We start from the raw sequence: 13,573 nt of genomic DNA on the forward strand, positions 1-13,573 counted from the left end.
GGCAAAAACCAAATGGCCCCAGCCAATCAGCCAGATGGACAAAATTCCTACTGGGCCCCTGCCCCAAGAGCAGATGACCCCATGACAGGCATAGCAAGGTCAAAGCGAACAACCCTAATTCTAGGGAGGGGGGGGGACGGGCAATCCGATGCACGGTCGAAAAGAGGAAGCCCTAGCCTCGTGCAAGGAGTTTTAGCATTTCTGGCTGTCAATCAACAAATGGCAACATTAACTTCTTCCCAACAACAAGGGAAGCCCCAATCTCATCAGTGGCCAACAAACAATTAGCAGGCCCCCAACTTTGGAGTGTCCTGGCAGCCCCCACCGCAACACGTGCTCTCCATGAAGAAGAACACGCTTTGCTGAAAACCACTCCATTTCTGCTTCTCTAACTGCATCTTTAAAAGCTTGTCTCTCAGCCCACATGCCTTGTCCAACAATAATTCAAGGTCCAAGAGCTGAAAGCGTTTTATTCTTCCATTTCCATCTCGCACAAGGAAAGCTCAGACAGCTCTCGGTGTACGACGGCAGTCATTATATTTAGATTTGCCACCAGACATAACTTGAAGCCCTAGCTCCCTTCCCTCTTCTGATTTTCCTATGCTACCCTTCAGTTTTCCTACGGTGTTTATACTATTCTCTTAATTCTCATCCAAAAAAGAAAAGGAAAAGCGGCAAAACGCACACAACCCACACCCGTCGTTGTCTCTGTGCAGTGGAAATTTTTCAGAAGGATCCATTCATTCAGAAATATATTATATATTACACGGGGCTCCAAGTTGTTCTCTGATAATTCTGAAAGACTACCAGAGTGAATAACAACCACTTTTATAGCAGAGTTTCAGACAGGAGATATTTTATTTGGAAAATCCCAATTCCTCTCCTCCCCCCCCCCCCCCCCGGTGACAAGGTGCTTAAATCACTATCTGAAGGAAGTAGGAAACAGCTGTGGCTGAAATGTGCTTTTCAAAATGTGTCTTCCCCACCCCAGTTTTGCATGCAGAATTGCCAAAAATGAAAGCATTAGCACATATTTTTTTTTGAGGTTAAGGAACGTTAAGCAGGCGCTAGCATATTTTCAGTGGCAATCCGAGAGAACACCGCTCTACTTTCTCATTGTTCCCACCCAGTGCTAGACAGCTGTAGGTCAGTTCGTGCTATTTCTAAACCTGACCTGGGTCAAGCGATGGAAAGAGGAAAGTGCCAGGTGGGAAAAAGGGCAGCACATCACACTCCGCCTGTCACATTTGTTCCTTGCTGATTTAACCGGAATGCCATGCAAAACGAGGAGGGCAGCCATGTCTATCAGGAAACCACATCATTTTATCTGGCGGTGGCCAAATGTTTTGAAAAAAGTGTGGCACAATTAGGAATCCGGTTTGTGTTTCAAGGCAAGCCTATTTAATTCACATGCAATTACAGTGGTACCTCAGGTTACATATGCTTCAGGTTACATACACTTCAGGTTACAGACTCCGCTAACCCAGAAATAGTACCTTGGGTTAAGAACTTTGCTTCAGGATGAGAACAGAAATCGTGCTTCAGGGGTGCGGCAGCAGCAGGAGGCCCCATTAGCTAAAGTGGTGCTTCAGGTTAAGAACAGTTTCAGGTTAAGAACGAACCTCTGGAACGAATTAAGTACTTAACTCAAGGTACCAATGTACTGTATTTTTCTGTGTATAAGACACCCCCATGTATAAGACGACCTCTATTTTTTTGAGCCCCAAATTAAGAAATCAATATTTTAAACATCAAACAGAACAACTTTGAGCTTTCTTTTTGGGGGGGGGGGTCGCCCAAAGTTAGGGTTGCCCAAACCCGAGCCCTGGCCACCTACACCAGAGCCCGAGCCCAAACCCCTGTGCATTCACCATCTGTGTATAAGAAGACCCCCAATTGCTGATTATTATTTTTTAGCAAAAGACATTGTCTTATACAGGGGAAAATACGGTACATGAACTAAAACATAGCAATCCTTCAAAACTGACACTTTCCCCAGATTTTGCAATGCAGTTTTCCAGCCAAGCAATGTGTTTTATTACGTTTTTTATGTTTTTGTATGTGTTTTAAGCCATCCAGAGTGGCTGGGGCAACCCAGCCAGATGGGTTGGGTATAGTTAATAAAAATATCATTATTATTATTATGGAACAGGACATCCCTATTTTCAAGAGAGAAATGTTGGAGGGTGTGCAGTTTTCATGTACAGATGACTTCCTTTATCAAAAGTAGTTAAAGTATGTCTCCCCCCACCATTGTATATATGTACTTGTGCAGACAGAAGCTAGGCAGGCCCTGGAGGATACATTGTTGGATGAAGACAAGGGATAAATTTGGTCCAGTTTGCATTCTGATGTGGAACTACTTTTTCCGAATTCACACTTACCTGAAAGAATACACAAGCTGAAGCACAGCTACCCTTCAAAACCCACACTTCTTCAAATGTTGCAGTGCAATTCTCCAGCAAGAAAATGTGTACAAAAAGGCATATGTTGGGGGAAAGTGTATATAAAATGTGTGAAAAACATAAAAATGCATTGTACAGTGGAACCTTGTGTTACGTACCGTCGTCCTTGAGAACGCGGCGGGTTACGAGCTCTGCTAACCCAGAAGTAGATGCTTCCGGTTGCGACCTTTGCCCCGGGATGTGAGTGGAAGTCACGCGTCGGCAGCGCTGCAGCAGTGGGAGGCGCCATCACCGAAAGCACACCTCATGTTACAAGCGGTTTCGGGTTACAAATGGACTTCCGGAATGGATTAAGTTCATAACCAGAGGTAGCTATCCAATCTTTAAAAGACCTCTGAAGACTTCAGGGAAGTTTTTAACATTTAACACTGTATTGTTTTTAATACTTGATTGGGAGCCGCCCAGAGTGGCTGGGGAAACTCAGCCAGATGGGCGGGGTATAAATAATAATAATAATAATAATAATAATAATACCACTATCAGGCAGAATTGCTTGCAAAAATGTGTATATTCAGAGACGTGCACACTAAAATGCTGGGGTTTTTTCCCCACACCGACAGCAAAATGTGGAGAACTGAGAGAAACCAAAATTGACAGATTCCTCCATCCCTAGTGGGGATTAGGTGTAAAATAATGGATCAGCCTTCAGCTGGAGGTTTCATGCATGTATTAACTCAATATGTATTTATCCTCATTTCAAGTTTAAAATGCTCTAATACGCACCACCCCATTCCTAGAACTAGTTTTAAAGAGGTTCATCTTCTGTTAAACAAGTTCCTCTGTAAAGTCAGATAAGATTTATTAAAACCGAGTGTAATGTGATAAGTAACGTTTTAAGAGGATAACAGTTAAAGGCCTGGACTTAAATATTTGCCAAAATACACTTGTAAATTTATAGCAGCTCCAATATTTAAACAAGAAAAATAAGGCATTCACAGAAATGGCGACACTGTTTGAGAATGTGATATTACTTTGATATATATGGAGCATCGAGGTTAAGAATACATGTTTTCTGGATGAACCTGTTTCTCTCTAAAGCTTTAATAACAAAGATTTTCCACCCTATAAGCACGCACCAGTCTTCCGCAAGCTCAGTATTGCATGTATTTTCCTTCAGTTGTGGTATTGGCTTAACACCGTGTTTGAGCTGGCAGTAAAACTGTGACATTATACAGGGTTAAGTGGCTGAATCCCACAGCAGATTCTATATTAGAGGCAGGCCTCAATGTAGCAAGCATGAGACTGTCATTTGCTTCATTGGTTTTAGTTAATGCTAAAAATGTGCTCAGGGACGCTGGTGGCGCTGTGGTCTAAACCACAGAGCCTAGGGCTTGCCGATCCGAAGGTCGGCGGTTCGAATCCCCACGACGGGGTGAGCTCCCGTTGTTCGGTCCCAGCTCCTGCCCACCTAGCAGTTCGAAAGCATGTCAAAGTGCAAGTAGATAAATAGGTACCACTCCGGTGGGAAGGTAAATGGCGTTTCTGTGCGCTGCTCTGGTTCACCAGAAGCGGCTTAGTCATGCTGGCCACATGACCTGGAAGCTGTACTCCCTCAGCCAATAAAGTGAGATGAGCGCCGCAACCCCAGAGTCGGCCACAACTGGACCTAATGGTCAGGGGTACCTTTAAAAATGTGCTCAGCACGGCCATCGTTCATAGGTTTTTTAGCACATTAACTAGCAACCACATGATTAAATGAGCCCAAGACCTAGGCCATACCATAGAGATGTCCCAGCGGGAGAACCTGGGGACTGTAAATTGGAGCTTCACTGCCTGTTACTCCATAAGGGAAAAACCTGCAAAAAAATGTTATATCGTTGGCACCTGACGCCGCACAAACTCTACAAGATGTACAAAAACATACCAGATGTATGTTGGAGATGCGGTGAGGCAGGTGGTACCATGTTTCATATGTGGTGGACCTGCAGAAAGGTCAAATGGTTCTGGAATGACATACACTCAGAACTAAAAATAATGTTAAAGGTAAATTTGCCTAATAAACCTGAAGCGTTCCTTTGGGGTAATACAGGCATGGACATCCCCAAGGGTATAAGAATTTATTTATTTTGTATGCAACTGGGGCTGCGAGGGTGCTTATTGCAACATATTGGAAAAATGATAAACTCCCTACCAGAGTTGAATGGTTACTCAAATTGACAGGATATGCAAAATTAGCCTCTCGGAAAGAATCAGAGACAAGCCAAGATAGGAGTTCATTTGAGAATGGGATAATTTCAAAATTTATTTGAAAAACAGCTGTGATCTAAACACAGTAGTTGCCTTTGAATGATTTCTGTAAGTAATACATAAGATAGAATCCGATATCAAAATAGAAAAGAGAAACTTTACAAAATAGTAATGATAAATTAAAGCAAAAGGTTTAATATAACGGAAAATATGGAGAGGATGGAAAGTCATAGGTTTGTGTAGAAAGTACATAGTGGAAACTGTATGTATCCTTTATGATATCTTTGACTGATTGATATGAAGATGATTATGTGTTGTATATACATGGAAATTGAACAATAAAGCATTTAAAACTGTAAATAATAATAAAAAGCAACCACATATCATATAATTGTGGGATTTTAGAGTTGGAAGGGGCCACAAGAGTCATCTAGTACAACCCCCTGCAATGCAGGAAACTTTTGCTCAAATGAGTCTCAAATCTACCCTTAGGTTAAGAATATCATGCTGTACCGACTGAGCTATCCAGGTGCCTTCTGGGAGGTTTGAACTACAACTCTCATCAGCACCAATCAGCACCATCATACTAACTGGGGTGATGAGAATAGTTGAGTTAAACATCTGGAGGTTGGCAGGTTGGCAGTGATTGCCTTAAATGTATGCAAAACTGCACGTCTATAGGGTGACACTGTCGAGCTTCAGGGAATCAGCTCCCTCCCACGGGGGCAGCCCAGAACCAGAGAAATGATGAGAGTTCTTACCAAGCAATTCATTCAATAATTCAGAGAGAACGACGAAGAAACGCAGCCTTCCTAAAAATGGAGTTGCTCCAACTGAGCTCCTCCGCCCTCCTTTCCTAGCAACAACATTTCACCTTACGGTGACCACCAGGGGCTAACTGTCTCTGAGTTCTTTGCTCTTCAACTTTCAATGCACGCCAAGTTCTGGGAGAAGGGGGGTCAGAAATGCTCTCCAGTGATAACGTGTCAGCCGGCTGCTCTGGCTCTGTCTCTTCCTCAGACCACTACTGTCACAGTCCGGTTTATGAGCAGTCGAAGTCCCAGCTGAGGATGTTGGGACCGGGGGCAAGACAGCGGGGTGGAAGCAGGAACAAGAGTCCGGAAGCCAGGAGTCCAGAATCCAAGAGTCTGAGGGTCAGAGAGTCGGGAGTAAGAAGCCAAGGAAGCAAGGAGCCACAAAGCTAAGGGCCTGAGGATCAGGAAGCAAGGAGTCAAGAAGCCCAAGGCAGGAAGCGTGTTGCTGTGGCAAAGAGCCAAAGGGAAATGCTGACCTTATATCCCTTCCCGGCTCTTGCCACCAGGTGCTGTGAGTTACCAATCAGCCTTACCTGTGCGGCCGCACCTTGCCACCCCAGAACAAATTTAGGAAAGCCCCAGTCCTGCAAAGCCCTACCGGTCACAGGGCCTGGCTCCTGCACACACTCCTGACAACTACTGTCATTCAATGCTGCCTTCCTTTTCTTTGGGAAGTTCAGGAGGAGGGGGTGGTGGTCTCCACCATTCCTCCTCAGTCTCACCCCCCTCAGTCCAGTCCCTGACAGCCACATTGGTTAAGAGTAATTTAAATACTTTGGTGGCATTCTGGCACCTGTCAGGTAGCCACTTTATTTATGGTTCATAGTGGGTGTGCATCCACTTTGGACAAAGCCTGAATACATACCCCCCAAAATACACTACGGACATAATTCCTTCCACCTCTCTGAAGTGGTCCAAAGTGAAATGGCTGTTCCTGACGTTTCGGACCCACTTTGGAGCTTCAGAATGTTCCTGTAAGTTTTTTCTTGGCCAGTTCTAGACATTCTAGCCTTTTCTGCAAGCTTTCGATAAAAGGAAAATGCAGGCGGGGTGAGAGAGGAAAGTTTTTGTGATTGACAGCTATAGTTTCCTGCAAAAGAATGGCTTTACAGCAGGCATAGGCAAACTCGGCCCTCCAGATGTTTTGAGACTACAATTCCCATCATCCCTGGCCACTGGTCTTGCTAGCTAGGAATCATGGGAGTTGTAGTCCCAAAACATCTGGAGGGCCGAGTTTGCCTATGCCTGCTTTACAGGCTCTTTAACAGGGATGGGGAGAATTGTTTCACATTTGTATTTTAATGTGAATCTACCTAATTCACACTTTCTAAAACCATACACCTGTCCCCCCCCCCGCCCAGTCTTTTCCTCATGCCTGGTCATTATGGAAAGAATCAGCATTTCTGCAACACATGACAAGGATCAGTGTTTATGTTCCCAATGGGAAACACATTTTAAAATGCCTGTAGCCTTCCCAGTGGGGCAGAGTAAATTTGTTATTGCTGATGCCCAAGAAAATTCATTAGCTGATCTTATCTAAAGTATGTCAGGGGATAAAAAAAAACTTGACCAGCTGCAATTCGTTCTTGCTCAAAGATTCCTGTTGAACCATGGAAAGAATGAATGTGCATGCAGTATATTACACATCTCAGCCACTTGCTCCTTCGGCAGGGCATAGAGAGAAGCCAAGAATGGATTCATTCTGAAAAAGACTGAGCAAACACATTGCAGATGAAAGATATAAAAGCAACTGACAACTATGTGCCTTGCCATTTACTTTTGAATTGTATTTTAAACTGAAGCTGTTAAAAAAATAATGATTGGGGTTGTCAAATTAGCTTACATTGACTGGGAAATCTCAGCTTTACATTTTTATTAGTTGCATGCTTATTATGTTAAACACATTTGGGCGCATGCTTAAATCTTTCCCACAAACCAATAAGACTTTTAAAAGTGCTTAATTTTGGCCAGATGGTGCCCTTCATGTTTTGCCTGCCAAACCCTTAAAATATTCCATTTGCAGATAGCATTTGGGTTGCAAAATGGATAAAATGCAGTTTGGGGATGTGGCTGAAATTATCCACTTCCGTGCTGTCGTCGGATTAAGAAGGTATACTTACAATGCCAGATTTCTCCAAAATCCTAAAAACAAGCAAAGTGCAGTCTAGTTCTGGTGACTTCTCAGATCTTATCTGTTTATTTATTGGATTTATATCCTCCCATAGGAGCCTAGGGCAGGAAAGAAAAAATCCACGAGGAAACAAAAGATTACACTGTTGCAATCCTCAAATGCACACTCAGTAATTCTAGCTGGATACAGTCAGATTGCTACCGCATTGTCCTTCACACTTGGGTGAAGTTGCTCCAGCCCAGGGGTCAGCAAACTTTTCCAGCAGGGGGCCGGTCCACTATCCCTCAGACCTTGTGCGGGGCTGGACTGTATTTTTTTGGGAGGGAGAAAGAATTCCTATGCCCCACAAATAACCCAGAGATGCATTTTAAATAAAAGCACACATTTACCTTTCACATTCTACTCACGTAAAAACACCAGGCAAGCCCCACAAATAACCCAGAGATGTATTTTAAGTAAAAGGACACGTTCTACTCATGTAAAAGCACACTGATTCCTGGACCGTCCGTGGGCCGGATTTAGAAGGCAATTGAGCCGGATCCAGCCCCCGGGCCTTAGTTTGCTTACCTCTGCTCCAACCCATAGCAGGGAGAAAGCAATCCAGGAGGCAGAGTAGGTTCTGATTGGCCACTTCTGCCTAATGGGGAATGGGTGGACACCCCCCTTTTAAGGATGCTGTGGCCTTTGCACCATAGAGGAAGGATCTGTGCCACATGGTTTCATGCAATAGGTTCATACATAGACCATTCTAGTCATCTTCTTTTCACAGCCATGGTTTGGCCCAGGAGTTGTTTAGTTCGCCTTGGCAGCATCAACTGGGACCAGTAGCCACACTGTGTCAGCGACTGGCTTTTAACACCCTCCGCACACCACTTCCTCTTTTGCAGTGTTCAACTGCATTAGTGGTTTTCTTCCTGCCGAAGACGTACACACTCTGCAGGGGTCCCTCAGAAGGTATGATGCCTTGCCGTCAGCTCCCCTCTCCCCCCACAAGTTGATGGCCATTGCCATTCAAACAGTGTGTGTGTGCACTGTGTCGTGTGATCAATTATGTAGGATGGGGCATACCTGGGCCCCCACAGTATTTTATTCAGGTTGGCACTCCTGTAATTAATACATACCCTCCAACATTTCTCTGATGAAAATAGTGACGTCTTATTCCACCATCTTCATCCTCATTGTTATACCCCCACCCATCTGACTGTGTTGCCCCAGCCACTCTAGGTAGCTTTCAACATTTATAAAAAACTTTCCAAGCATTAAAATATTCCAGAATTTTGCTATGCAGGGCCATCTTCAGATGTATTCTGAAGATTGTACAGATTGTACAGTTCTTAACCCAAGGTATAAGAACTTAATTCATTCTGGAGGTCCGTTCTTAACCTGAAACTGTTCTTAACCTGAAGCACCACTTTAACTAATGGGGCCTCCGGCTGCCACTGTGCTGCCGCTGTGCGATTTCTGTTCTCATCCTGAAGCAAAGTTCTTAACCGGAGGTACTATTTCTGGGTTAGCAGAGTCTGTAACCTGAAGCGTCTGTAACCCGAGGTACCACTGTATAGTTACCTTGTTGGCTTGGGGGGGTCGCATAACTCCAACACTTCTCTGATGAAAATAGGGATATCCTAAGGAAAAGCAGGACATTCTGGGATGAAATCAGAAAGTGGGATGGCGTCTGTAAAACCAGCACTGTCCCTGGAAAATAGGGGCATTTGGAGGCTCTGTTAATATGAAGCACCATTTGCACCATTGTCCAAGGTGACATTTTTATCAAGTGGGACTGATCTAAGACAATGTATCTGTTATGTTCTTTCAAGTTTATTTGGTGCAAGCCCTGGAATACGAAACCTTTTACACCACTTCAAGGTTGTTTGGAACGAACTGGGTTCAGACTTGTAGAATACATCAAAGATGACGTTCAAGGTCTGTTGTATATGGAAAAATCTCTCGCATCTCTGCTTGATACCTATCTTATCCTTAAAGAACTGGAACATTATGTATTCTGGAGCTCGCACATATGAAACAGCTGTGCATTCTGACACATATGTTGCTTATAGTTTTTTTAAAAATCCAGCAGTGGGGAATGTTTTATTTTTAGTTAGACATAATGGTTCTGATTTGTAACAGAGGAGAACAAAAAGGAAACTAATAATAGCTTTCAATAAAATTTGAGAATAATGACTTATTATGTGACTGGGGGGAAAATGGAGAAACAAATCTTCCTAACAAGATAAAAGAAAATTAATATGGAAAGCTTCCTGACTTTACTTACAATGATAATGCTCATGTTTCCATCATTTGGTCCAGCTGTGATAAATAAGAATGCATACAAGCACAAGCCTACACACACAGTATTGACGTCTGGGGTTGGGTGGGAGGGTGGGCCACTGAGAGCACTGCTTATGGGATGAGGGACTCCACTGTAAAAGAAAAATCAGCTATGCCCGGGCAGGCAGGCAGAAAGCTGCTGTAGGTGATAGCAAGTGAAACACCCTGAGAGCAGGTACTTTCAGGTGTTCCAAGGCAGAATCAAAAGCTCTGCAGTGTTAGAATACCTGCTCCATGATTGCAGTCATGGGATTGTTGTCTTTCACATGACGGTATATGTTTTGACTCCACAAAGTGGGAAGTGAAGGATGATTGTGTTACTGTGTTCTGTGAAGTGGGACTATTGTCCTTTGTTCTTTTTCTCTTTGCTGTCTGATGCTAGAGAGAGAGGGAGCCATGCTGCAGTGCTCCGTGTGTGTTTATATGTAAATAAAGTAGATTAGCCAAAATGCTGAGTTGCTGAGGTCTGTCACGTGAGATGTGCAAACTGTGCGGATCCCTAAGTGTGCCAGTGTCGGTTAGCATCGGTCGCTGTGATGTTCGGGCAGAAGAAAGCTTATGAAGCTCCCGAACGATTGACCAGGAGGGAGAGAGCATGCCAGTTGGGCATGTGTCTCTACCAGGTCCTATTTGAGTGTAGGCTGAACTCCTAACATGCAGACCTCCCAAGGGGCTCACCAGTCTGGAGCTAGTATAGCAGGAATATTAGGGCAAACCACCTACATCTCCCAGCCTGACTGGTATGCAATGGGATGCAGCTGTGGATCCGCCTCTCTGCTTCTCCCCAAGCCCTATTGAGACTGCTCTTCATTTCATTGAGAGATATCGAATTATTTTGAACAGGTTCAAGCAATAGCTGAGCAGTACTGCTTGGTGAAAGAAGATGGGCATGTATTACATTCTAAGCATCTGCTCCAGAATAAATTAGTTCGGGAGATGTTGCTGTCTTCTCCCTTGCAGGAGGGACAGACAAGGATCACTCAGGACATATTTTTTTCCGGCCTACCTGTCGTGAATTATCAGGAGCCACTCTGCAGAGGTAAACTTTTAACCCTCTAGCAAGAGGGAACCAGGGTGTGCCAGCTGCACTGGGAGAATTAGGTCTGCCAGGAAGAAAATGACAGCATTAGGACTGCCAGCGGACAGTGCCAAAGTTCAATATCTCTTAAATCCATTCCAGGCAGATAAGTAGTTGGAGACAGGAAAAGAGATGGAATGAGACTTGTGGAACCTACTGGAGATGAGAATGGAGTAAAGGCTGAGCAAAAGCAAGTATTCAGAGTGAATGATCAAACTGTATTGCCTGGATAAAGTAGCAGCTGATTCAAGTACAGTGGTACCTCGGGTTACAGACACTTCAGGTTACAGACGCTTCAGGTTACAGACTCTGCTAACCCAGGAATAGTACCTTTGCTTCAGGATGAGAACAGAAATTGTGCGGCAGCAGGAGGCCCCATTAGCTAACGTGGTACCTCAGGTTAAGAACATTTTCAGATTAAGAATGGACCTCCAGAACGATTTAAGTTCTTAACCCGAGGTACCACTGTACAAGGGAACGTGCTTCCTATTTTGTTGAAACTGGAATGAATCCAGAGTTTGCTCCTTCTGATGGAAGGGGTAGGGAGGTGACTTTTGTAGATTTTCCCTCCCCATGCAGCCCTCAGCACTGCTTCTCATACTGTTTCAGAGGGCTGGTGGCTGCCAGAAGAGCTGGGAACTGGCTAAAGTTGTTTCCCCACCTGCCCGCCAGCAGGATCCCCTGCTAGATCAAAGGTCTTCCTTGGGTGGAAGGAACATTTCCATCTGCAGAAGGCAAAACCTGGATGCAAACCCATGCCAAGAAGGTAATAAAACAGCAGCACCGTCGAGTAATAGGCAATATACAACTTTGTTCATTTCTTCAAATTTCCCACTGTGATTTTGAAAGGATTCCAGGCTTCTATCCAGCTGCCTGTTATTTTACCCCATTGGTCAAGTCAGTGTGGGATTCCCAGTCCTAACAGCCAACCAACAAACGCTATGGCAGAATAGCTCAGCCAAGGAAGGTTGTCTCTCCTGACCACACATGTCTGCTTTCAGCTCTTTCCAACTTGGAGCATGGAGCTATTTTAAGAGTTCCCTCATTTCATGCATACATAGTTGCCATGGTTGCAAAACTAATGCACATGGAAAGAAGGTCCTTCACTGTTGACTCAGCACCAAGGCACGTTGTTGTATCTCCCGTTAAATCAACCCACGTTTATGAAAGCGAACTTCTCTGCTACTGATTCTAATTGGTAGACCGGGCTGATTTATGCCATCAATGAAGTCAGAACAATGTTTACCCATTACCATGCCATCCAAGATAACTTCCTTCTGATCTGGCTTGGTTTTGCTTTGCCAATTAGATTTTAGGATTTCATATATACACCTTTCCCCAGAACTAGAGAATATACAGAGTAAAAACCTGAGATGTGCCACAACTTCAAGATTCTCCCAGTATCGGTAGCAATTGGAGGCAGGCCCAAATTTGTTTTGGGTCTGCTCAGTGTTGTTCAGTTTGATTTATTATTCAGATCAGAATCTAATCTGTTAAATCTGATTATCTGTTTTGCCCCCCAATGACTGCAATGGAGAATCTAAAGTCAGCTATGGTGTCTCACTCCTTTATAAAAAACTTTTTTCACAGAAGTGGATGAAATTTGCAGGTGAAGGTAACCCTCTAGAGTTGTACAGTTTCAGGCAGCTCAGTCAATTGGTTTTTGTGCAGGGGAAAAAATAAGATTTTTAAAAATTCTCTAACCTTTCAGATTTCTGTCAAAAATGGATGCAAATTGCATGCATGGCTCACATCTTTTGAAGGGATGAAGTCTGGAAAATTTCAGAAAGATAGGTGCAGTGTTCTTCAACAGGGCAGTCTTTACTATTTTGGGGGAGGAGGCGGGAAATAGAAATCATATTTCCTCCTCTAGGTTTCTTTTGGGGTTTTTCAGGAAGGCGATCAGCTTGAAAACTGAAGTGCATCTGGATAAGAAACTTGCCCAAGTCCAGATGAATAGTTTCAGAGGTTATCATGCCAGGTGATTTTACCGTCATTAAAAACATGGGGTTAGTCAAGGGTTTTGTTGTTTAAAAGACTCAAGGGCCTGCAGTACTGGCACCTCTCTTTTGTTGTTGTTAAAAAGTGTCGCACTTACTGTAACAATTTCACAGTGAGTACTGACACCTATTTTTCTAGAAAAGAAGCACTGATGATAAAAAGAATGGAAAAATCATACCCCCCCCATTTTTCTTGTGCCCATCACTACCTACTGATGAAGTTAATTACATAATTTAACTCTGTACTGTGTGCAATTTTCCAGGTTAAGTGAGCTGCAAACAGATATTCTTCTGGAAGCAAATGGCATGAAAATGAGTGTCAAACGTCCATGGCTGAATTGCAGCTTTAAAGATGTGATATGCGCTGAGGCAAAGGGCAACACCCACCCTCCTCTCCCTTGCTGCACATCTTAGTAAGACCATAGAGCATGGGTAGGCAAACTAAGGCCCGGGGGCTGGATCCGGCCCAATCGCCTTCTAAATCCGACCCGCGGACGGTCCGGGAATCAGCGTGCTTTTACATGAGTAGAATGCGTGCTTTTATTTAAAATGCATCTCTGGGTTATTTG

Source organism: Podarcis raffonei, chromosome 2, assembly GCF_027172205.1.
Source record: "Podarcis raffonei isolate rPodRaf1 chromosome 2, rPodRaf1.pri, whole genome shotgun sequence".
Taxonomy (NCBI): domain Eukaryota; kingdom Metazoa; phylum Chordata; class Lepidosauria; order Squamata; family Lacertidae; genus Podarcis; species Podarcis raffonei.